The sequence below is a fragment of the Schistocerca gregaria genome, unplaced genomic scaffold (genome assembly GCF_023897955.1).
Source record: "Schistocerca gregaria isolate iqSchGreg1 unplaced genomic scaffold, iqSchGreg1.2 ptg000139l, whole genome shotgun sequence".
Lineage (NCBI taxonomy): Eukaryota > Metazoa > Arthropoda > Insecta > Orthoptera > Acrididae > Schistocerca > Schistocerca gregaria.
Window position 1 is genome coordinate 281,392 of NW_026061718.1, and position 27,544 is coordinate 308,935.

Here is a 27,544-nt window from a genome sequence, read left to right on the forward strand (position 1 = left end):
TACCAAGCATGGGCAACATTTCAATAAGCTAGGTAAATGTGTTTTAAGTGATACAATTCTCGGAATAGTATTGGATAAGCTAGAGAAGGAAAAAAGACCAGTAATGTGTTTGGATTATGTTTCAACTGAGATGACAAAAAACTTGTATGCATAGACCAGGCTGGGTGTTCTAGTAATGGAAGGACACAACCTGGTCAACTTTCATGCGGTAACACTAGGTCATGTCAACTAAGAGAATATACAAAAGAAGAAATGCCTAAAGTAGGGTTCAAAATATGCTACCTCAATATTCAGGGTATGACAGATAAAAACGTAATAGTCAACGAATTTTCAAATGAAAACGTGGTAGATGTTCTCTGTTTAAGTGAACATTGGTGCAAAGAGGATGAGCTTGGGTACAAAGTATTGGAGGATTACACACTACTAAGTTACTATTGTAGAAAACAGCACTTACGTGGTGGGGTAGCAATATATACAAAAACACCTCTTGCACCAAACTGTGGCAGGATGGATCTCAATACCGTTTGTGATGAAATGCATTTTGAAGTATCAGGTCTAGTAATTGAGAGCCTTAAGCTAATGGTAGTAGTAGTGTACAGGGCACCTAGTGGTGACCCACATATCTTTCTGGAGAAACTTGAGGAAATCTTAATGTACATATGTATACCAAAATGGAAAAAATACAATATTGTCATTGGAGGGGATATCAACTCAAGTTTTGATGTCCTGCGGGACAGAAAAACTGTGACAGAGCTCCAAAATGTGCTTCGACAATTTAACCTGTACTATGTTAACTGCAAACCCACCAGAGGCTCATCCTGTCTAGACAATATATTTACAAATATTAAGAGAACTTGTATGTCCACTGATGTAATTGGTTTCCCTTTCTCAGACCATGATGCAGTATATCTTAGTCTTAATAATGTAACTTCAGACTGCACTAAACGAGAATCTAAAATTGTGATTACAAGACCAGTGAGCAAAGAGAGGGTGGATAGGTTTAGACATGCCCTCACTTATTTCAGTTGGGACACACGTTTTAATAAGTTTCAACACTGTTCAGGTGATATTGTTTTCACCAAGTTTTTCTCCGTATTCTTAAATATATTTGAAAATAACATCCCTCTGAAAAAATGAACAGTGAATATTAGTAGTAATTACAAGAAAAGGAAAACGAAGGAATGGTATACTCCACAGTTAGGGCACCTGAAAAATACTGTCATGCTGTATTCTAGTCTGTACAAATCCAGTAAATCAGAACTGCATAAAGAACTATGCTAAAGCTAAATACAAGTATAGGAAGGCAATAAATGAAGCAAAGAAACTGCATAACATAGTAAACATTGAAAAATCTAACAATAAATGCAAAAAGTCGTGGAGTCTAATAAACTCCATTGCACACACTAAATACAAAGAGGAAATCGCCATTACCCCAGAAGAATTTAATAAATATTGCATCCAGTCCATTGAAGAAATTAGTAGTTCAATAAACAAACCCCTGAAAATGCACTTAGCATTATGGACAGCTGTTTTGAAAAGCTTCCCCCGAGCACCTTCACTTTCACGGAAGTGAGCCCAAATAATATCCTAAAAATTGTAAAAAATTTCAAACCTTCAGTTAGTGTTGATTACTATGATATGTCAGTTAATTTGTTGAAAGATGTTATTGGTTGTGTGATTTATCCTTTAACCTTTTGTGTTAACAAATGCCTAGTTGAAAGTAAGTTCCCTGACATACTAAAAATTTCTAGAGTTGTGCCCATATATAAAAAAGGGGAAAAGAACTGTCCCGCTAGTTACAGACCTATATCCATAACCCCAGTTTTTTCAAAAATTTTAGAAACAATTATGTATGAGCATGTTAGTGTCTACTTGGGTAAACTAAATATAATTAGTGATAAACAGTTTGGATTTAGAAAAGGTAAATCCACAACGGATGCAATGGACTCCCTCGTAAAATTAGTCCTAGATGTGTTCGAGGCTAGGGACTATGCCCAGGCTACATTTTGTGACCTGAGCAGAGCCTTTGACTGTGTAGACCATGACACTGTGCTGAAAAAGCTAGTTTACTATGGTTTTGATGACAACAGTATAAATATGTTCAGGTCTTTTCTAGAGAACCGTCAACAAGTTGTGTGCATTGGTAGAGAGAACTCAAATTTGGTTAATGTTAGGTACGGAGTGCCTCAAGGGTCGGTGCTTGGACCTTTACTGTTTATACTAATGATTAATGACCTGCCCTTATTCATAAATTCTCACACAATATTGTATGCTGATGACAACTTTTCTACATAAAAGCTCTGATCTAGGTACACTAAAAACACTGACTGAAAATACCCTTGCTCAGTCCTCATTATGGTTCAAAGCTAACGGCTTCCTACTAAATGAAAACAAAACCCAGACACTTTACTTTAGCCTCAAAGAGATTCCCAATTACCAAGAATTAGAAACTGTTAAATTTTTAGGTGTTACTACTGACAATAAATTAACATGGGAACCACACATTAAAAATATATTGGCTAAGCTTTCAAGAGTCATTTATCTAATTAGAAATTTAAAAAGACATGTCCCCCAATGACTATGTGAGATCAGCATATTTTGCCTTCTTCCAAAGCATCATCTCTTATGGAATCTTACTGTGGGGTAGTAGCTGTCATGTAAATGACATTTTACTTTTACAGAAGAAAGTGATCAGAATAATAACGGATTCTGATAAAAAAGAACATTGTAAACCTCTGTTTATTAAATTGCAGTGTCTTACAGTAATAAACTTATTCATCTACAATGTTTTATTGTACATTAGAAACAATGTCTCTAATTTTGTGTTTAGAAATGATATTCATAGCCATAATTCTAGAAAAAGAACATCTGTAGACGTACCATATCGTAGATTATCAAAATCGCAGAACTCCTATCTAGTTCTCGGACTAAGGATGTTTAATAGACTAAGTGCTGACTTTAAAGAACTGCCTGTAAATATTTTTAAAGCTAAATTATACAAGCTACTAGTGAACAATCCGTTTTACACCATTGATGAATTTTTTAAAGTTGAAAATACTGTATTCTAATGTGTACCTATTTTATGTTTTTAACCAATTTACATCGATATAGTAGTTTATGTAGAAATATAAGCTCCTGACTGTCTATTGCTGTAACCAGCTGAATGACAATAAAATTATTTTTATTTTTATTACAGACAGACAGAGACAGACAGACAGACAGACATTAATGACAAACTGTACAAAGGTACCTGATGAGGAAAAGCTATAGGTAGAACACTGTCATTTTATCTTTCTGCTCTAAAAACTTAAACTCTTCCAAAACACTTCCCCATATCTACTGCTCACAATCTTTTCAATTTTATTTTATTTTTAGGTCAATCTGACCTAGGACTGAGCATCTATTTAAATACTTCTTGTGAATGTTTCCCAAATTAATCCATCTATTGAAGTGGGTCTGACCACATTCTGTATCATATTGTGTGATGTGAACTATTTTTGCTTTTCGCCCACAAGCAAACCAATTTACTCTGTAAAGTTGTTTTACTGGTGCTATTTTTATACATTCTAATTTTTTAACCAGGAGCTGCGATAACTGATTATGGATAACCTCAAAAGTTTATTCCTTAACAAAACAATTAATTTGCATTTTTGTTTCATTTACTATGCACCACACACAATTCAATGCCATAAATACGAGGGGAATGCAATATGTAATGCAACAAACAATTTTTTCTCCACAAATATTGGTCGACATATGCGCAATTTGTTGTGGGAAATTGTGGAATATTGCCACTTCTGCCACCATAGCTCATCAAGTTTGATAGGTAGCAGCACTGTGTGTAGTCTTCAAAATTGTGTCTAACAGAGGAGTATTCCAAAAAGGGAGCTGTCACTGCATTTCTTTTGGCAGGATGTCTACAGAGACCTGGCAGTGAAGAAATGCATGGTGCGTCATTGGGCAAGCATTTGTCACCCTCGCAACAAGGTTAAGCAAACCTATATAATCTCCCACATGCCAGCAGCTGCACACAGCTAGGACTCCTACAATTTTAGAACTTGCCCACAGTCGAGATGGGTGACTGTTCACAATCAAAACACTTCACTGCTCAACTGGACATCTGTTGACAGTGATGGCACAGTCACCCACTAGATGGGGTACTCTACGATGTGTGCCCACTGGATTCCACATCACCTAACAGAAGACCACAAAGAGCAAGAAAGGACCATTTCTTCAGAACTGCTTGCGTGTTACTTGGCTGATTGTGTCAATTTTTTTGTCAAACATCACAGGCGATGAACCATGGGTTCGTCACTCTGAACCGGAAACAAAACTGCAAGCCACAGAGTTGTCCCACACCACTTCTCTGAGGAAGAAGATCAAAGCCGCACACCCGGCCATTAAAGTCACGGTGACAATCTTCTGGGATTCAGAAAGTGTTATTCTGTTTCATGTCCTCTCTTGCAGTGCAATAATTAACTGACATTTATTGTGCTACACTCAGGAAATTGAAGAAATGACTTCAGGGTGTTCGTCACCACAAAAATGCAAACAAAACTCTCCTTTTCCATGACAATCCAAGAACTCAAAACAAGCCTATATCCAAATGGAGCTGCTCACGAAACTGCATTGGACTCTTGTTCCTTATAGAGGCTACTGACAATCTCACACATTCCGATTTCCATCTGTTTGGCTCAATGCAGCTTGCACTCTGCAGGAAGTATGTGTAAGATGGTGAAGTTATTGGTGCAGCAGGATATTCACTCTGATGTCAACCAGCAGAGTGGTACATGCAGGCATACAGGCACTCCCAGTCAACTGGTACAAGCCCATTGCATTGCACATAGATTATTTTGAGAAACATCGTTTTACAGAGAAACATGTTTTTGCAACCAAGAGGATGGGAAACAATGTGGTTATTAGCATCTTAAATAAGAAACTTGCTTCCAGGAAAAATTTTGTTGCATTACTTATTATATGCCCCTCATAATTCCAGTGCAGTAACATTTTTTTGTTGAGTAAATAAAAAATTTTCTTTAAATATTGTACATAGCACAACCACTAAATCTTAGCATGAAATACACTGGCTGTGCAAGTAAGTTTTAATTCTGCGGTAACAATCGAACTGCTGTTCTTTAAACATTTTTGTTGTTTAAATGTTCAGTGTATTTTTCTTCTTATTTTCTTGCATGTACGAGTATGTGTTAGCAGTGCGTGAAGAAGGGCAATGGAAAACAACATTGTAAACTTTATACATATTTTTGAAGACTTTCACAAGGGCTGGATTCGGTTGGAAGGGGGCAAGTGAAGATTATTTTAGTCAAACACTTTTACATTCAGAACAAACATTTGAAGAAAAGAAATGTGACTAGGGATCTTGGCTAGAATTGGACAGACACTGCTCTGAAATTGCAGTAATATTTGTCTAATGGTATATGGAGCATTTGTTTAAGTGCATCTAAGGAAAATATTTAGCCAACAGTCTGTACACTGAAACTGTAGCAGGGTTTTTCCTTAATATAGTAAAGTTTTGTCACAATCATGGCTGAATAGGAAATGCAGATAACTGCTGATCCCTAGAATGTTCCACTTGCTCTCTTTAAATGTGTTTCTGTACTGTGTCAACACTGTGTTTTGAACTTATTTTGTGTGTGAGTGCTGTTAACATGAAACCACTGGTTGTTATCCCAACCCCATAAATTATGATCTGTTAACTGAATGCCTCATGTGCCGATGTACAACAATCAATGCTCATACAACAGTCATGTGCAATTATTACTCTGATATGGCACTAAAATAATCATTGCACTGCCATGTTATAATATTAATAATGGCTCCTTGAAACAGGTAAGGTTTTATTGTATATGGGAGTGGCAACTCATTAAATAGTGAAGATGCAAATGAGCAATGTGGATATGCAGATTGCCTTAAACGAGAGTGTCTAAATTATGGTTCGAAGTTTTCTTTCCAAGCTACACCAGCAAAAGAATCTTCAGTGTTGACCAACCCTAGAATCACGGTGCCATTCTATAGCATCACATCTCCAGTTTATTAGTACACAGTGTAACTGCATCTTTTACACATGTTTGTGAACAAACAATAAGCTAACAAGTATTGCAACAAATTCTGCATCAGTAAGCAGTATCTGCATTATTATTCAAATAGCTGTAAGCCCTAATGCAAATGTTTTGTGCATTATATACTCATAGTTATGGGTACTAATTAACAGTGTTACTAGGCAGATATCATCCTTGCCTTTAACTTCACGAAAATGCATGCTGATAGCCAACACATAAATCTTGCTTTTTTGATTAATTTTCATGGTACTTAATGTTTCCGTCTGTTTTGGGTTGTATGAATTTTATGTACACAAAGATACGTGTGTGTTATGGAGCTACTGAGTGCACTTAGGCTCCCATACTGTGTAATATACTATTAACAAGTTATCTTTTTCATGTTCCATGTTACTTCATTATTTAAAGTGCAGGCATATACTAACTGCTCAATGATTATTCAGGATTGTCATGTTTTGTATTCTACATGCTAAATTCTCACAGAACCAATAAATGTGTGTTCTGTTCGACCTGATGATGGTGGTGGCTGAGTGTGCATAAAGTGTGCTTGCTTGTGTGAATGTGTGCATGTGTGCATTTTCTTTGATGAAAAAGGCTTTCGCCGACAGCTGCATGTGTTACAGTTTCTTCATTGGTCTTTATGTTTTGCCTGTCTGCAACTCAATGGATCATCTTTACATTGAGTAGCAGTCTATGCTATCTGTTGTATAGTTCTTATTACAAAATGGAGTTTCTACTGTTTAGTTATCATATATACGATGTCCCAAAAGGAATGATCATTTGTCAATTATCTATGAGGAATGGTCATTTGAAGCAAAAGAGTCAGGTAAACAATTCTTTTATGTTTTGTAATAAATGTGCATATTCTTTTTGTTTAAGTTTATTCCACAATGCTTAAAACTCGTCGCCAAAATTGAACATGATTTTATCCAGATTTAAGTTGCGCATGCGTGCAAAAAGGCACAAAAAATTACGTTTTAATTCTCCTAATGTGAACTGTGTTGGGCACAATGAAGGCGCACATAAATCAATGCTTGTAACAATCTATGGACACAATTTTCTCATAACCATTACTATCAATATTTTTTAAATCACACACTAATAAAAGTTCATGAGGAAAACATTATCTGATACTTAAAGTAAATCACATTATCACGAACTCTCAAATGATTCCAAAGACTCAGAACTCAGAGCATGTGCAGCACACCAAGAATGATTGAAATTTTCATCTTTTAAGAGTTCATGAAGATGATTTTATTTTCAGCCAGCTGAAATGGAAGGGCTGTATGTATGTATTTTTTGTGGTTTTAGGGCGCACAACTACAATGGTCATTAGCGCCCTGACTAATTTAGGAATGTACCACGAAGCACAAGGTTAAAACAGCAACTAAAAGGGACAACACTATAAAAGACGTATTAACAGACATAGGATTAAAAAACTACAGCATAATCAAACGTCCTTAGACAGGTGTGTCAAGTTGATAAAACGAAGAACGCGAGCAGCAGCTCCTGGGTCATCCACTAAAATGGCATCCAGAGTGCATGGCAGGCCAAGATCAAGACGCAGCGTAGTAAAATCCGGACAGGACGTTAAAATGTGGCGGACAGTCAGCAATTGCCCACATGGACAGAACGCCGCCGGCGCTGCCGTCAGCAGATGGCGATGGCTGAACCAGCAGTGTGCAATTCGTAGCCGGGCCAAAACGACCTCCTCCTGCCGAGAAGGACGTGAGGAGGACGTCCAAGCTATGGGAAGAGGTTTCAAGGCCCGAAGCTTGTTCTCCCTAAGTGCAGTCCAGTCGGCATGCCACAGCGATAAAATGCGATGACAAATGATCGTGCAACAATCTGATGAAGGGACACAGCAAGAAGCCGTCCGAGGCTGGAGGACTGCAGCCTTGGCCGCAGCACCTGCAGCTTCGTTCCCAGGGATACCGACATGGCCAGGAACCCACGTAAAGCTAACTGGAGACCTGTCGTCCACCAGCTGCTGAAGAGAGCGTTGAATCCGGTGCACGAAAGGGTGAACCGGATACGGATCACTGAGGCTCTGGATGGCGCTCAGAGAATCGGAGCAGATGACATAAGCAGAATGTCGGTGGCGGCAAACGTAAAGAACAGTCTGGTAGAGGGCAAAGAGCTCAGCTGTGAAGACCGAACAATGGCCATGTAGCCGGTATTTGAAACTTTGTGCACCGACAATAAAAGAACTCCCGAACCCGTCATTGGTCTTAGAGCCATCTGTATAAATGAAGGTCATATTAATGAACTTCAAACAAAGTTCGACAAAACGGGAGTGGTATACTGAACCGGGGGTAACCTCCTTTGGGAGCGAGCGGAGGTCAAGGTGAACGTGAACCTGAGCCTGGAGCCAAGGTGGCGTGCGGCTCTCGCCCACTCTAAAGGTTGCAGGGAGTGAAAAATCAAGATGTTGAAGGAGGCGACGAAAGCGAACTCCAGGGGGTAGCAGGGCAGGGACATACAACCAGTATTGACGGTCAAGAGTCGTCAAAAAGTCACGATACGATGGGTGGTCGGGCATTGACAGAAGCCGACAGGCGTAAAGACGAAGCAGCATATCTCGTCGGTAGGTGAGTGGCAATTCACCAGCTTCAGCATGAAGACACTCTGGGAGGCAATCCATTATTGGATTGATCGCTATGGCGAAGAGAGCGACGCTCAAAACGGAGCCCTGTGGCACCCCATTTTCCTGGCGAAAGGTGTATGACATGACAGAAACCACACGTACCCTGAACTGTCGATCCACTAAAAAGGAACGAATAAAAAGAGGGAGGCGACCGCGAAAGCCCCATGTATGCATGGTGCGGAGAATGCCCGCCCTCCAACAGGTGTCGTAAGCCTTCTCCAAATCAAAGAACACAGCCGCGGTCGGGCACTTCCGAAAGAAGTTATTCATAATGAAGGTCGACAGGGTAACCAAATGGTCAACAGCAGAGCGGCGCCTACAAAATCCACATTGTACATTGGTAAGTAGGGGTTGAGATTTGAGCAGCCAAACCAAACGAGAGTTAACCATTCGCTCCTTACAGACACAGCTGGTAAGCGATGTGGGTTGATAACTGGAAGGCAAGTGCTTGTCCTTCCCCGGCTTAGGAATTGGTACAACAATAGACTCGCGCCAGCAAGCGGGAACATGTCCCTCAATTCAGATGCGATTGTAAGTACGAAGAAGGAAACCTTTACCCGCAGGAGAAAGGTTCTTCAGCATTTGAATATGAATAGAATCAGGCCCTGGAGCGGAGGACCATGACCGGGCAAGTGCACTTTCGAGTTCCCGCATGCATGGTGAATGGGGCATTATAACTTTCACGATTCGAGGAGCGGAGGTTAGGTGGCCTTGACTCTGCTGCCCGTTTTCGGGGGAGGAAGGCAGGGTGGTAATGAGCGGAGCTCGAAACCACTGCAAAAAATTGGCCGAAGGCAATGGAGACATCCTCAGGGGCCACAAGGACGTCATTCGCAACCGTCAAGCCAGAAACTGGTGAGTGGACCTTAGTGCCAGGTAGCCGGCGCAGGCTACCCCAGACAACAGAAGGAGTAAAACTGTTGAAGGTGCTTGTGAAAGCAGCCCAGCTGGCTTTCTTGTTTTCTTTGAAAATACGACGACACTGCGCACATAATCGTTTGTAAGTGATACAATTCGCCACTATAGGGTGGCGTTTAAAGGTGCGTAAAGCATGTCGACGAGCACGTAAAGTGTCTCTACATGCTGCGGTCCACCAGGGGACCGGTACGCGAACGTGGAGAAGAAGTAGTGCGAGGGATGGAATATTCAGCAGCAGTGAGAATGACTTCCGTGAGGTGTGCGGCCTGACTATCGCAGCTTGTGAAGGTTTGATCGTGAAAGCCCCCAGTCTGCTTTGGAGATGTTCCTACTAGGTGCGCACGGAGAGGGGGGTATGATGCAGGAGATGGATAACACACGGGAAGTGGTCGCTCGAATATGTATCAGAAAGCGCATACCACTCAAACCGGCGTGCAAGTTGGGTAGTACAGACAGAGAGGTCCAAATGGGAATAGGTGTGAGGTGTCTGAAAGGAAAGTAGGGGCGCCAGTATTGAGGCAGACTAGATTGAGCTGGTTGAAAACGTCTGCTAACAGGGAGCCCCTCGGACAGGATGCTGGAGAGCCCCAAAGAGGATGGTGAGCATTGAAGTCTCCAGTTAACAAAAATGGTGTAGGAAGCTGAGCAACAATTTGCAGCATGTCTGTAACGGCAGACGACGATGGAGTGTAAATGGTACAGATGGAAAATGTAAAATTGGGGAGAGTAACGCGGACGGCAACTGCCTTCAGGGCGGTGTGCAATATGATGGGATCATAGTAGATATCATCCCGGACCAGCAACATAACCCCTCCATGAGCCGGAATACCTGCCATAGGGGTAAGTCAAAACGCTCAGAGGTGTAGTGTGCCAAGGCAATTTGATCACATGGGCGTAGCTTGGTTTCCTGGAGGGCTATGACGAGAGGACAGTGTGAGCGGAGCAGCAATTTCAAGTCCTCTCGGTTGGAAGGAATGCTGCGAATATTCCAGTGAATAAGTGCCATCGTGAGAAGAATATGCAAGAAGGGTTCATCGAGAAGGCCACTGAGGGCCCGGCTTCGAGCGAGCACTGCCGCCGCTAGCAGGAGGCGGACAGTCATCGTCCATTTGTTCTATAGCTTCATCGGCCATCTTGTGAAGATGGCCGGAAGGGGGAGCTTCCTCCGCTGGTGAACGGCCAGATGTTTGGCTACCAGCAGTGTGGCCAGGCGAAACGGGTGACGGCCTCGGGCGGCAACCGCTGGGGGGCGCAGGAGGAGAAATGCGCCGTGGCGGGGAAGGAGAACTGTGCTTCCTATGAGCCTTCTTGGAAGGCCGTTTTGTGGAAGGATTGGTCGATGGCTCAGGGTTCGAGGTACGTAGAATGTCTGCACGAGACGGTTATGTCTTGAAGGCCCGTGCTTCTGACTTCTGGGTCTTCGTCCTGGCAGAAGCTGATAAAAGTGCTTGTGTTAGAGGGGCGACGGGAGGAAGAGGAGACGTCGACCGGGCAATCTTAGCACTGGCCTAACGGACGATCATAGTGCTGAAGGTCAGATTGCATGTCTGCGTCGCCACCTCCCTGGTAGTCTGAGGAGAGGCGAGGACAGTACTGTACTTCCCCGCTGGGAGCAACATGGGCTTCCTGCTAGCGAATAGCTTGCGAGCAGCCGAGGTGGAGACTCTCTCTTTGACCCAAATTTCTTGGATACAGCGTTCTTCCTTGTAGACGGGACAGTCTCAGGAGGACGCTGCATGGTCACCGCGACAGTTCACACAACGAGGAGACGGAGGTGGACAGTCAGCCTCATGGGCAGCCCTGCCACAAGTCGCATGTAGCCGCATTGGAACAACAATGGCGAATGTGATTGAAACGCTGACACTGGTAGCAGCGCGTAGGTGTCGGGACATAGGGGTGAACAGAAATAACCTCGTGGCCTGCCTTGATGTGTGATGGCAGCTGAACACTGTCAAAGGTCAAGAAAAGTGTCTGGGTCAGTACAAGGTCATTGTTGACCTTTTTCATGACCCTATGGACAGCTGTCACGCCCTGCTCAGCGAGGAAAGACTGAATCTCCTCGTCAGTCAATCCGTCGAGTGATCTAGTATAGACCACTCCACAAGATGAATTCAAAGTGCGGTGAGCCTCCACCTGGACAGGGAACGTGTACAGGAGTGTGGCCCAGAGCAGTTTCTAGTAACAAGGTACAATTACGCAACCTGGTACAAGACTTGACAGATCCGGCTATGGCATCTACACCCTTCTGGATAACGAAAGGGTTGATCGAGGAAAAATCTTTTCCGTCCTCAGATCGAGAAACTACAAGGAACTGTGGGGCAGGTGGTACTAGTTTTGTCACTGGTGGCTGGTGAAGGTTCTGTTTGTGGGCAGAAGTCGAGAGAGAAGAAGAAGAGAAATCTATTGCGGAGGAATCCCCCATGATTGCCAGCGTCTCCGATGGCGCGCTCCTTCCTTGTGGGGACCCTCTCAGAGGGCATTCCCGCCTTAGGCGACTGTTCACACCTCCCGAGAAACGGATGGAGGGACCAATCTGCATGGTCGGAGGGTGTCAGCTCAGGCAATCACCCCTCCCTGGGCCTGGCCTTTACCAGGGGGTACGTGCGTGCCTTACTTGTCTACCCAGGGCGGGGTAGCTTGGAAAGAAAACTTCGAACCATAATTTAGACACTCTCGTTTAAGGCAATCTGCATATCCACATTGCTCATTTGCATCTTCACTATTTAATGAGTTGCCACTCCCATATACAATAAAACCTTACCTGTTTCAAGGAGCCATTATTAATATTATAACATGGCAGTGCAATGATTATTTTAGTGCCATATCAGAGTAATAATTGCACATGACTCCTAAAATTATTCCAATAAACAAAAGTCGACCACTTGCCTTACACGTTTATCCCATTTCAAGACACTTAGCAGTGTTCCCTTAGACATTTACATGACCTGACTGTGTCAAGCAGGATACTAATAGTGCTGTATTCAAACTTTATGGATTTGTTATTGCTAATCATCTGCATTAACTGATTTTTTCACAACTAGAGTTAGCTGACATTCATCACATTAGCCAAAAATTCTGTCCAAGTCATCTCATATCATTCTACAGTCACCTAATGGCAACACCTTCCTGTAAACCATAGCATCATCACTAAACAGCCACAGATTGCAGCTGACCCTATCCCTTTATGTATATAAAGAAAAATAAAAGTCCTGTCACACTTACCTCAGCAAATGTGTAAATAACAATGGTTTCTTGACAAAATTTAAATTCTAATCTGGCACTGATACGAATTCAATGGCTGAAAGTGACAATCTGTGCCAGACAGACTCAGCCTGGTTTTCCCACTTCCCGAGTGAACACCTTAAATGCTTCAGCTGTCTGAGCACACTTCACATCCTACCCTAATTCCTGACTTGTCACACTACAGATGGGTCCCTCATTACTTGCTGCTTCACGTTGATTCCCACAAGAGTTCAGATAAGAGTGCATCTGCACCAAGTAATCTTTGGGGGGGGGGGGGGGGGGGGGGGTACAAAAGACGTGGGTATAAGAATTTGATTTTTATTTTTTGACGGAAAATAATTGTTTGGATTTCTCTCTTTGATTTTATGTATGTTGAGTTTTGGATGACTGAGTCTTTTAATTTACTTTGAAATAATTAACTACAAAATTTTCACAGGTTCCATGAGTACTTGTTCAGCTACAACATATTGCAGGGACTGTTTGCTCTAGATGGCGGGTGATTGATCTGCAGTGAATATCCTGCTGAATTGGTTGGCCACATTGGTTGTTATGGTATCACTTCCTGTTTGCCATATAATGCATGGTATTCATTCATGCTTCGTAAGGCGCATTACGTGTTTCACTGCATATATTTGGGCTTGTTACTCATTGAGTTGTGTTTCTTTGATATTACTCCACCAAAGCAAATATTTAAGAGAAACCTGAGGAAACCTCCAGTTTTCGGTATTTGCTGTCTTAAGGACGTACTGCCTGATCGTCGCAATGGTCACTTTTCTCTCCCAAACGTGTACATTTATCACCTGCTAACTTCTGTCGCGTGCTGCGGAATGCGAAAACACTACAAGCAACACAGTAGAACACAGTAGAAGCTACTAAGTTGATGCAATCGGCCAGTAGGAAGTAGCACAATCCAAGTTTCTGTTATCGATTATTGAATAATTGGCCGGGTTTGGTGCCTTGGTTCATGCAACTCTTAACGTCCTCGCTCATGTCCAAGGTCTGGCAGCCATGTTGCGAAAGAAAATGTGAAAAGTGTTAATATGTAGTAAAAACCTAAGAAATCCTCCCGTTTTCGTCATTTGCTATCTAATAGATGTAATGCCAGAGCGTGACATTGGTCGCATTTCTCTCACAAATGTGTAAATTTATTTTGTATATTGTAACAAATAAGCTCTGACACAAATATTAAGTCATGAGCGCCGTCTTCAGAATTAGACTAACTGTGCTAAAACATTAGGTATATAGTACATTAATCAAATTAAAGTTTCTACTAACTCGAAAAATGCAGTACTTAGAAGTCGCATATTAAAAAAGATTTAAGCCGGAAAGCCGACGTCATGAACACTTGTTAGATGGCGACCCGCTAAGGGCTGCTCGTACTGTGAACAATGGTTGCAAGAAGACTGAGGTGCCCACTTTAGAAAGTGTGGGCAAGTACACGTGGTGTTGCTACAAGCGCCATCTAGTAGGCGCAGAAACAGCTACTGTACATTCAAAATTAGACACATGAAACTGTGATGCAGCTGATTCAGGCATAACGTAAAAATTAATAATAGCAGGATGTAGTTACATATTTATCTACTTTAAATAGATATACATTTTTTAACGTACAAACGTTAGTTATGACATACAAGAAAACAGCAAAGATGTGACAGGAAAACAACATTTCGGTAAACTGCATGAGGAAGTCTGACTCAAAGATCAAGCAATGGCTTTAAAGAATCAAAAAAGTTTTTATTTCGCAGCTGCAGCTGTTCGTTGAGAATGAAGCCATCATAACGAGTGATGTTTGAAAATCTCCAATTCCTATAAGACATCTAACCTACGGCCCTCCTTTTCCGTATGCAGAATATTGTTATCGCCTATGGCTTTAGGCACGTGTCAAGTAATTAAGAGATGATCGGCAAAGGATGAATTTAGGGGCTTGGTGCCGTTCTTCCTCAAAAGATGTTCTTCATATCTTATGGTGAGAGGACGTAGGGGTTGTCCTATACAATAGGAGGAGCAAGTATCGCAGATCTTACGAACGCCAGAACTTTCTGTAGGTGAGCGAATGGATCTCAAATTATGAATGAAGTATCTCTTTGGATTATTATTAGTAGAGAAGGCAACATTGCAGTTGTATTTGTTGCGAAGCATGCGCTGAATGATTGGGAGTGGGTCCTATGAAAGAAATAGAAAAACGTGTTTTTGGTTTAATTTCAGTGCATGAGGTGTTGTGTGTGGTAGTTCTTGCAGTTTTCTTTTTAGGATATCGTCCACTATGTTAGGCATGTATTCATTATTGACTGCTATGGTATTAAGTAAATTAATCTCCTCATTAAACTTTTCTGTTGAAAGTGGTATGGAGGTAGCTCGGTGGACGGCAGAGTGAAAAAAGGCCATTTTTTGAGACTGTGGATGAAAAGAGGAAGAATATTTTCGAAAAATATTGAAAGTGATATTGTCTTCTATTGTAAGCGTCAAGTCTAAATAATTTAATTGGCGGTTATCGCTTTTGAGTTCAATAGTGAAAGACATTTTTTCATGGAGGTAGTAAATATATCATCATTTCTATCAGCGGGTCTGTTATAGGTGACTAGAATATCATCAACGCATCTTCTGCAACCTCCCCCATGAACCATGGACCTTGCCGTTGGAAGGGAGGCTTGCGTGCTTCAGCGATACAGATAGCTGTACCGTAGGTGCAACCACAACGGAGGGGTATCTGCTGAGAGGCCAAACAAACGTGTGGTTCCTGAAGAGGGGCAGCAGCCTTTTCAGTAGTTGCAGGGGCAACAGTCTGGGTTATGGACTGACCTGGCCTTGTAACAATAACCAAAACGGCCTTGCTGTGCTGGTACTGTGAACAGCTGAAAGCAAGGGGAAATTATGGCCGTAATTTTTCCCGAGGGCATGCAGCTTTAGTGTATTATTAAATGATGGCGTCCTCTTGGGTAAAATAGTCCCCCATTCGGATCTCCGGGAAGGGACTACTCAAGAGGATGTCGTCATCAGGAGAAAGAAAACAGGCGTTCTACGGATTGGAGCGTGGAATGTCAGATCACTCAATCGGGCAGGTAGGTTACAAAATTTAAAAAGGGAAATGGATAGGTTAAAGTTAGATATAGTGGGAATTGGTGAAGTTCGGTGGCAGGAGGAACAAGGCTTCTGGTCAGGTGACTACAGGGTTATAAAAACAAAATCAAATAGGGGTAATGCAGGAGTAGGTTTAATAATGAATAGGAAACTAGGAATGCGGGTAAGCTACTACAAACAGCATAGTGAACGCATTATTGTTGCCAAGATAGATATGAAGCCCAGACCTATTACAGTAGTACAAGTTTATATGCCAACTAGCTCTGCAGATGAAGAAATTGAAGAAATGTATGATGAAATAAAAGAAATTATTCAGATAGTGAAGGGTGACGAAAATTTAAGTCATGGGTGACTGGAATTCGGTAATAGGAAAAGGGAGAGAAGGGAACGTAGGTGAATATGGATTGGGGGAGAGAAATGAAAGAGGAAGCCAGGTGGTAGAATTTTGCACAGAGCACAACTTAATCATAGGTAACACTTGGTTTAAGAATCATGAAAGAAGGTTGTATACATGGAAGAACCCTGGAGATACTAAAAGGTATCAGATAGATTATATAATGGTAAGACAGAGATTTGGGAACCAGGTTTTAAGTTGTAAGACATTTCCAGGGGCAGATGTGGACTCTGACCACAATCTGTTGGTTATGACCTGTAGATTAAAACTGAAGAAACTGCAAAGAGGTGGGAATTTAAGGAGATGGGACCTGGATAAACAAAGAACAAGATGTTGTACAGAGTTTCAGGGAGAGCATAAGGGAACAATTGACAGGAATGGGTGAAAGAAATACAGTAGAAGAAAAACAGGTAGCTTTGAGGGATGAAGTAGTGAAGGCAGCGGAGGATCAAGTAGGTATAAGGACGAGGGCTAGTAGAAATCCTTGGGTAACAGAAGAAATAGATTTAATTGATGAAAGGAGAAAATATAAAAATGCAATAAATGAAGCAGGCAAAAAGGAATACAAATTTCTCAAAAATGAGATCGACAGGAACTGCAAAATGGCTAAGCATGGATGGCTGGAGGACAAATGTAAGGATGTAGAGGCTTATCTCACTATGGGTAACATAGATACTGCCTACAGGAAAATTAAAGAGACTTTTGGAGATAAGAGAACCACTTGTATGAACATCAAGAGCTCAGATGGAAACCCAGTTCTAAGCAAAGAAGGGAAAGCAGAAAGGTGGAAGGAGTATATAGAGGGTCTATACAAGGGCGATGTACTTGAGGACAATATTATGGTAATGGAGGAGGATGTGGATGAGGATGAGATGGGAGATGCGATACTGCGTGAAGAGTTTGACAGAGCACTGAAAGACCTGAGTCGAAACAAGTCCCCCGGAGTAGACAACATTCCATTGGAACTACTAATGGCCTTGGGAGAGCCAGTCCTGACAAAACTCTACCGTCTGGTGAGCAAGATGTATGAAACAGGCGAAATACCCTCAAACTTCAAGAAGATCATAATTCCAATCCCAAAGAAAGCAGGTGTTGACAGATGTGAAAATTACTGAACTATCAGTCTAATAAGTCACAGCTGCAAAATATTAACAGGACTTCTTTACAGACGAATGGAAAAAACTAGTAGAAGCCGACCTCGGGGAAGATCAGTTTGGATTCCATAGAAATACTGGACCACGGAGGCAATACTGACCTTACAACTTATCTTAGAAGAAAGATTAAGGAAAGGCAAACCTACGTTTCTAGCATTTGTAGACTTAGAGAAAGCTTTTGACAATGTTGACTAGAATACTTTCTTTCAAATTCTAAAGGTGGCAGGGGTAAAATACAGGGAGCGAGAGGCCATTTACAATTTATACAGAAAACAGATGGCAGTTATAAGAGTCGAGGGGCATGAAAGGGAAGCAGCGGTTGGGAAGGGAGTAAGACAGGGTTGTAGCCTGTCCCCGGTGTTATTCAATCTGTATATTGCTCAAGCAGTAAAGGAAACAAAAGAAAAATTCGGAGTAGGTATTAAAATCCAGAGGGAAGAAATAAAAATTTTGAGGTTCACCAATGATATTGTAATCCTCTCAGAGACAGCAAAGGACTTGGAAGAGCAGTTGAACGGAATGGACAGTGTCTTGAAAGGAGGTATAAGACGAATAACGAAAGCAAAACGATGATAATGGAATGTAGTCGAATTAAGTTGGGTGATGCTGAGGGAATTAGATTAGGAAATGAGACACTTACAATAGTAAAGGAGTTTTGCTATTTGGGGAGCAAAATAACTGATGATGGTCGAAGTAGAGAGGATATAAAATGTAGACTGGCAATGGCAAGGAAAGCATTTCTGAAGAGAAATTTGTTAACATCGAGTATAAATATAAGTGTCAGGAAGTCATTTCTGAAAGTATTTGTATGGAGTGTAGCCATGTATGGAAGTGAAACATGGACAATAAATAGTATGGACAAGAAGAGAATAGAAGCTTTCGAAATGTGGTGCTACAGAAGAATGCTGAAGATGATGGGTAGATCACATAACTAACGAGGAGGTATTGAATAGGATTGGAGAGAAGAGAAGTTTGTTGCACAACTTGACGAGAAGAAGGGATCGGTTGGTAGGACATGTTCTGAGGCATCAAGGGATCACCAATTTAGTGTTGGAGGGCAGCGTGGAGGGATAAAATACATGAAGCAGATTCAGAAGGATGTAGGTTGCAGTAGGCACTGGGAGATGAAGAGGCTTACACAGGATAGAGTGGCATGGAGAGCTGCATCAAACCAGTCTTAGGACTGAAGACCACAACAACAACAACAACATCTTTTTCTAAGAAAGGATACCTAGTGAAGCGACTTTTCAGTCCTGAGACTGATTTGATGCAGCTCTCCATGCTACTCTATCCTGTGCAAGCTGCTTCATCTCCCAGTACCTACTACAACCTACATCCTTCTGAATCTGCTTAGTGTATTCATCTCTTGGTTTCCCTCTACGATTTTTACCCTCTACGCTGCTGAGACACGGTTAAATAGCTTCGTTTTCAAGGAATTGGCAAAGATGTCAGCGAGGATGCGGGTTAAAGGGTTGCCAATAGCAAGCCCATCAGACCGCTGGTACAGTTGTCCGTTGAATTCAATGTAGTTGTACTTGACAACGACATTAATGAGATCCATAAAATCGGTAACCTGTTTATCCGATAGATCTTTTTTAAATTGACGTAAGTTTTCTTCCACAATGATGAGCGTCTTATGTACCGGGTCTTTGGTATAAAGATTTTTAATATCTAAGGAAAAAAGCTTGGTGTCTGAACTGCATACTAAGTTTTTAATATTTTGGACCAAAACGTGACTGTTAGGAACGGAATATTTATTTTCGAAAACGAAGGATTTTTCAAAGTTTCATAAAGAAACCGGGCCAAATCGTGATATGCGCCATTCATATTATTGGAGATTTGACGTATTGGATGATTAGGTTTATGAATTTTGAATTGTGACCGAAGCTTAGGGTGCTGAGGGTTCATATTGATATGTATGATTCTATTTGAAAGGTTTTATAAGAAATTTTGCATTGTTAATGGCTGACTTTCTGTAATTTAGGAGTCGGATCATCATGCAGCTCCGATATGTTGTTCCCACTGAAGAAATTTTCAGCTTTAGAAATATATTCAGAAATATAAGCAATGTATAGACAACAACCTTTATCGGATTTAGTTATTAAAGCATTTGTTGTTTTAAGTTTATTATTAACGGAAGTTACTAAAATTCTGTCTTGATGCATAGCATTAGACAAAGTAGCTGCATTTTTCTCTAGCATGCGGGTTACGTCATTCGCAATTGGGCTTGAGAAGCATTATCTATCTTATAATCGAGACCGATTTTTAAATCAACAAGCATATTTTCTCACATTTCTGTCTGACAGGTTAGGTCTGACATTGTATTTTAGTCCTCTTCCTAACAGGACTTTTTCATTCTCAGTAGAGACGATGTTGGTTTTATTTAAAATTATTACATGAAAGACGTGGCTGCTTTTTTGAAATGTATTCTGAGGGCATTTTCATTAGAAAGCAGACAAAAGACTGCTGAACTTACTCTCGTGTTTCTGCATTATACCTATTTTACAAATCTCTAGATGTTCGTTAATTTGAGTCCACATGTCAATATTAAAATAATAGTTAACACGATAAGTGTTTGTAATATTTCAGTACAAATGGTATGCTTCTTCGTTAAGACGGTCTTCAGCGTTAAGCTATTTCAGCCTATTAGAAATATTATTCTTAATGATAGGTCTAAAGGACTGGATTTTTCATACATACAGAAAAATTGATGTAGGCTTTTGTATAAGTCGGGACAAGTCCTATTTTTTCACACTGCTTGTTAAAATAGCCATGCTAATATTTAAAATTTTCTTTTTTAATTCGTTGTATTTAGAAGCAGCGTTAGAGACCTGTGCAGGTAAGAAATATAAAACTTTGAACACAGCTGCTAAGGTTTAGTGACCGTGAAAGATTTATATTTTCACAAATAAACCCTCGGTCTCAAATATTAAGTCAAAATTGACCTGGTTTCGACGATACTATGAGCGTCGCCAGCAGAATTAGATTAACTGTACTAAAACATTAGATGTACTGTACACTAATAAGATTAAAGTTTGCACTGACTCGAATTGATGCAGTACTTACATGTCACATAATATAAAAGATCTAAGCCGGAAAGGCGACGTCATAAACACTTGTGAGATGGCGAGCCGCTAAGGGCTGCTCGTACTGTGAACAACAGATGCAACGATACTGAGGTGCCCACTTTAGAAAGTGTGGGAAAGTAAACATGGTGTTGTTACGAGCGCCATCTAGTAGGCGCAGAAACAACTAGGCTACTGTACATTCAATATTAGACATGAGGGAATTGGGTGATAGTTGTAGGTAAACAACTAGTATTCTCTCATGACAATTTATTAGCACTTCACGTCTACACCGATACAAGTCCATGAGGCTAACTGCCGTTAGCGGAAAACATCCTCCAAAACTCTCCATCTCAAAGATAGCACACTTACACTCTTTACAAATATCGATATTTACGGCGCTGCACGCCACATAGCCCCCCCCCCCCCCCCCCCCCCCGTGCAGTATGGAGTACGACCCTGTGAATGGGGGGGGGGGGGGGTGAGAATTTAGGAAGGTAACATACAGTTCTTCAGCGTGAGGCGGAAGCGGTCGACTGGTAGGAGACCGAGGGGTGAAACCCGGTACGTCGACGGCAAAATCAGCAAGCGAAGCCGGCGGCCGAAGACGACGTCCTGTCCTGGAGTGGAGGTGTAGCACTTCGTCTGCAGGCAGGCGGAGAATCACCTTGCCAGAAGGCCTAACAAAGGCACGCAAATTGCCACACGCAGCACTTGTGCTTAATTTAAAGCGACGCACCACACGAGTTTCTGCACTTCCTCCCTCAATTTTGCCACACGAGAGTAACACACACGCCTTATCACCATCAACAACAACAGATAATTTATGTATGTCATCAGGATGTACATGTGTTGTGAATTCTTGGGTGGCACCTGTACGAGCCAGGGGGGGGGGGGGGGGGGGCGGCAGGGAGGTGTGGGGAAGCCATGGCAGGGAGAAGCGTTTGCGGAGAGGGGTGTGGCAGATGCATTGGACTGCACAGGCGACAACCTCGGGTGATCAACTGACGGCCGAGGGAGTGTGGCCGAAGGCAACGAGGAGCCCACATGGATTGAACGGCGTGACCAAGAGCTGTCACACGAAGATGGTGACACAATGGTAGAATCCAAGTCGTTGGCAGCTCGACTGCGAGGGCTGGGAGGAGTGAAGCCTCGAAAAGTTTGGCCACTCGAATTAGATGAGAGCGGAGAAGAAGCAGTGCTCGGCAAAGAAGCCCGCTGTGGAGAATCAGTACCCGAATGTATGGTATGAGAAGATGAGTGGCCACTTGAAGTAGGACTGGAAGAGATAGGGGCCGAATCAGGGGGGTCCACCTGAGGCTCAATGAAAGCTGGTTTCACTCAGTTGAGTGAGACCGTGGTTACAGAGTCTTTTATAAGGAGGTCCATGTTATTCCCAGAGCGTTTGACAACCTTGTAAGGTCCTGTGTAGGGTGACTGAAGTGGGGCTTTGATTGAGTCATCTCTGAGAAACACATACCCACAAGAGTCTAGAGTGCGCGGTATGTACACGCGCGGAGGTGTATGACTACATCTACATCTACATCCGTACTCCGCAAGCCACCTGACGGTGTGTGGCGGAGGGTACCCTGAGTACCTCTATCGGTTCTCCCTTCTATTCCAGTCTCGTATTGTACATGGAAAGAAGGACTGTCGGTATGCTTCTGTGTGGGCTCTAATCTCTCTGATTTTATCCTCATGGTCTCTTCGCGAGATATACGTAGGAGGGAGCAATATACTGCTTGACTCTTCGGTGAAGGTATGTTCTCGAAACTTCAACAAAAGCCCGTACCGAGCTACTGAGTGTCTCTCCTGCAGAGTCTTCCACTGGAGTTTATCTATCATCTCCGTAACGCTTTCGCAATTACTAAATGATCCTGTAACGAAGCGCGCTGCTCTCCGTTGGATCTTCTCTATCTCTTCTATCAACCCTACCTGGTGCGGATCCCACACTGCTGAGCAGTATTCAAGCATTGGGCGAACAAGCGTACTGTAACCTACTTCCTTTGTTGTCGGATTGCATTTCCTTAGGATTCTTCCAATGAATCTCAGTCTGGCATCTGCTTTACCGACGATCAACTTTATATGATCATTCCATTTTAAATCACTCCTAATGCGTACTCCCAGATAATTTATGGAATTAACTGCTTCCAGTTGCTGACCTGCTATTTTGTAGCTAAATGATAAGGGACCTATCTTTCTATGTATTCGCATCACATTACACTTCGCTACATTGAGATTTAATTGCCATTCCGTGCACCATGCGTCAATTCGCTGCAGATCCTCCTGCATTTCAGTACAATTTTCCATTGTTGCAACCTCTCGATACACCACAGCATCATCTGCAAAAAGCCTCAGTGAACTTCCGATGTCATCCACCAGGTCATTTATGTATATTGTGAATAGCAACGGTCCTATGACACTCCCCTGCGGCACACCTGAAATCACTCTTACTTCGGAAGACTTCTCTCCATTGAGAATGACGTGCTGCGTTCTGTTATCTAGGAACTCCTCAATCCAATCACACAATTGATCTGATAGTCCGTATGCTCTTACTTTGTTCATTAAACGACTATGGGGAACTGTGTCAAACGCCTTGCGGAAGTCAAGAAACACGGCATCTACCTGTGAACCCGTGTCTAAGGCCCTCTGAGTCTCGTGGACGAATAGCGCGAGCTGGGTTTCACACGATCGTCTTTTTCGAAACCCATGCTGATTCCTACAGAGTAGATTTCTAGTCTCCAGAAAAGACATTATACTCGAACATAATACGTGTTCCAAAATTCTACAACTGATCGACGTTAGAGATATAGGTCTATAGTTCTGCACATCTGTTCGACGTCCCTTCTTGAGAACGGGGATGACCTGTGCCCTTTTCCAATCCTTTGGAACGCTTCGCTCTTCTAGAGACCTACGGTACACCGCTGCAAGAAGGGGGGCAAGTTCCTTCGCGTACTCTGTGTAAAATCGAACTGGTATCCCATCAGGACCAGCGGCCTTTCCTCTTTTGAGCGATTTTAATTGTTTCTCTATCCCTGTGTTGTCTACTTCGATATCTACCATTTTGTTAACTGTGCGACAATCTAGAGAAGGAAGCACAGTGCAGTCTTCCTCTGTGAAACAGCTTTGGAAGAAGACATTTAGTAATTCGGCCTTTAGTCTGTCATCCTCCGTTTCAGTACCATTTTGGTCACAGAGTGTCTGGACATTTTGTTTTGATCCACCTACCGCTTTGACATAGGACCAAAATTTCTTAGGATTTTCTGCCAAGTCAGTACATAGAACGTTACTTTCGAATTCATTGAAAGCCTCTCGCATAGCCCTCCTCACACTACATTTTGCTTCGCGTAATTTTTGTTTGTCTGCAAGGCTTTGGCAAGCCGGAAGTGGCGGCTGAAGTTTGCTGCAGTGCAAGCGCACTCGCTCGAGAAGTGAAGGGAGTTCGGAGGGCCGAGGAAGTGGGGTGGGAGCGACTAATTCTCCAGGCAAAACCACCGGTTGGCCATACACAAACTCGGCTACGGAATCCTTGAGATCTTCCTTGAAAGTCGCACGAAGGCCAAGAAGCACCAAGGGCAGTGCTTCTGTCCATAGTGAGTCATGACAACGCAAGGCAGACTTTAAGGTACGATGCCATCGCTCGACAAGCCCATTGCTTTGGGGGTGGTATGCAGAAGTATGAATTTTGACAATACCACACATTTTACATAAATCGGAGAAAACTGAAGACTCAAATTGTCGTCCCTGGTCAGTAGTGAGGTAAACAGGTGAGCCAAATCTAGAGATCCACGAATCTAAGAATGCTCGGCTTATTGTCTCAGAGGTAATGTTTGGAATAGGCACGGCCTCAGCCCACCGAGTCATCCTGTCAATGGCTGTAAACAAGTAACGGAAACCCTCGGAGGGGGGCAAAGGTCCTACGAGGTCCACATGAACATGATGAAACCGGCCTGGCGGTTGGGCAAAACAGCCAAGGGATGGGGAAGTGTGCCTGGAAACTTTGTTCTGTTGACACAACAAGCATGTCCGGGCCCAAGACTGACAGTTGCGGCGCATGTCTCTCCAAACAAACCGTTCAGATACCAGACGGGTGTAAGCTTTGACACCGGGGTGTGCTAATGTGTGTAATTTGTCAAAGACCTGGCGCTGAAGGGGCTTAGGAATGAACGGCCGCAACGTACCAGTCGATTCATCACACCACACTAATTCAGGTATGCCGGGGAAAGTAGAGCGTACCGGTTTGAGAGAGGAGCTGTGGTCCGAAATCAACTGCATGGTATCAGGGTCCGCCGATTGCAACCGAGGTAGGTCTGTTAAGTCAATTAAGGTTGTGACAGCACCTACACGCGAGGGAAAATCAGCAACCACATTGTCCGCTCCTCGGATGTAGCGAATGTCATTTGTAAATTGCAAGATGTAGTCGATGTGACGAAAGCGTCGTGGGGGCGGATCAGACGAAGGATTTTTTATCGCAGGAACCAACGGCTTGTGATCAGTGAGCACATAGAAATCTCGTCCCTCAACATCAGTTCTGAAGTGTTTTATGGCCTCGTACACTGCAAGTAATTCTCTGTCGAATGCTGAGTATTTCTTCTGTGCAGTGTTTAACTTTTTTGAGAAAAACTGCAGGGGTGTCGTAACATCATTGTATGTCTGACTCAGTACTGCGCCGACAGCACTGTCACTAGCGTCAGTAGTGATAAACATTGTCGCGTCCGCACGTGGGTGAGCAATAGTGACAGCGGAGGCCAACAGCTGTTTGAGTTCGTTAAATTCCTTGTCCATGTCTGGTGTCCATGGGACCTGGCGGGTGCCGGAAGTTTGTGAGCCTGCGAGTGCATCTGTGAGAGGTGCCTGCAACGCAGAAGCAGCTGGCAAATGTTTACGATAATAATTAACTGTTCCGATGAACCTGCGTAATTCCCTATAGGTCTGGGGGCGTGGCATCTCAAGAACAGGCTTGATCTTGTCCTGCGGTGGTGTCAGACCGTCCGACGACACAACATAACTTAGGAATGTGACGGATGACTGGTGCAATTGAGTCTTTTTATTGTTCAGTTCTATACCAGCAGCTGCTAACGTGTCTGTCACGACTTGAACACGCTCCTTACTCTGTTCCAAAATATGAGCAAAAACCAATATGTCGTCCATGTATACAAAACAAAAGTCTAAATTGGATAAGGTTTGATTGATGAAACGCTGCCACGTTTGGGGGGCATTTTTCAACCCAAACGGCATAAATTTGTATTGAAACAACCCGAAGGGAATGGTTATGGCAGTCTTTTCAATATCCTCCGGAGCCATGGGGATCTGATGAAATGCGTGCTTGCAGTCCAAAACAGAGAAGTACTCTGCACCTGCGAGCGCATGATTGAAGTCCGCAATGTGTGGGACCGGGTATTTATCAATGGTGGTGCGGGCATTTAAACGCCTATAGTCTCCGACCATACGCCAAGTACCGTCTTTCTTTTGATCAAACAAGATAGGACTAGCCCAGCAACCGGAAGAAGGTTCAATTATTCCCTTTTGTAATAAATCATCTAATTTTTCTTTTGCAATTTTCATAAATTCCGGCTTGAGGCGGCATGGGCGTTGCGATATGGGCGGCCCAGCGGTTAGACGTAACCGGTGAACTGTGCCATTAGTGACTACTGCAATACGTGGCGCGGCAAAACAGTCAGATGTCCGTGAAGCGGAGCAGGCGGTGCCAGGCAAGCAAAGCTGTGGCGCTGAGGCGTGCCAATCGCTCGAAGGCTGCGTAGCGAACGCACGCATGTTAACCTGGGCGAGGTTGGTACACTGGTTTTTGGTAGCGGGCCGTGCCGCTACGCGCGCTGTAGGCCCGAGTGGGTGTGGCCTAACAGCAGATGGCTGTATTTCATTGCCACGGGCTTGGGAGGTTAATTGTTCATTCGAAACGCATGGAACATGAGCACACTGGCATACACTGTCATTACAAGGGGGAATGCTGACACAGTTTGCAGAGTTCACAACATTGTCATTAATGTGTGCGGGCACGGGAACACCAGATTGGCACGGACTAACCTTGTCTGTAGCCGACGAGTCGTCCGCTTGTAGTGACACGAGGCGTTGTTGTGTGGAGGTCAACTCGTGATGTATGTCGCGGGGATGCAACAGCATTTCCCTACGTTTCATCCGCAAGTTCGAAGACTCGGCGCGCTCTGCTAGCCACTCGTTTGTCCAAGATAGGTTTGGGCACTTCTTAGCCCAGCGCACATGTTTGGTGTTAGCCGAACTGTCACTCGGCGGAGCGAAAGGAATATGTTTGTTCAGTGGGGGGTAAAACACAGTATTTTTCACAAAATCTAGTGACAACTGATAGTGCCTGAGGAAATCAATTCCGAGAATAGGTTCTTCAACTGTTGACTCTAAAAACGTCCACTTCAGCTTGCACTCGGGCGAAATTTTCACTGTATACAGTGTAGAACCCGAACACTGTAAGGTAGACAAGTTCACTGCACGAAGTACTGTTTTGTGCGGTTGCACTTTATTGGTCGCTAGGCGAGCCGGTAGCAAAGAGACATCTGCGCCAGTGTCTACCAGAAACCGTACACCCGATTGTAAATCTCGGACATAGACTCGACCACACTTACTGTTGTTGTCCAAGACGGAATGCAACGTTGGATGGTGCACGTTGTTTATGTCGCAGGAGGTGGTACCGCTGCCTACCTGCGGTTGGAGTTTGGGTAAGAGCATGGCGACTGGCATTTGCGTGCTTGCTCCCCGAATCTCGCGTGGAAGAAACAGTAAGATTGAGCGGGTCTGTGCTCCTGTGGGTAGTAACTAGGTGACGGAGTATGCGACCCAGAATCTTCCACCGAGGCCGGTGCGCTGTCGTTGGGCGGAGCTGGAGGTGCAGGTAGGGCGGCTAGTTTAACAAACTTGTTATTAGCAGCACCAGACAAGGGCGTGGTGTTGGACAGCTTCTTAGTGCGGTCACGTCCAGAATG

The 27,544-nt window shown here is 43.2% G+C and overlaps 1 long non-coding RNA gene across 1 annotated transcript in view; it reads right to left on the minus strand.

The window, feature by feature from the left end:
- The window catches only part of LOC126301790 (uncharacterized), a 32,168-nt gene extending 11,247 nt beyond the window's left edge, over positions 1–20,921 (minus strand). Inside the window, exon 1 of the long non-coding RNA XR_007553094.1 lies at positions 20,575–20,921. This is a non-coding gene — a long non-coding RNA (uncharacterized LOC126301790). The remainder of the gene's footprint in view (positions 1–20,574) is intronic.
- Positions 20,922–27,544: the final 6,623 nt, after the last annotated feature.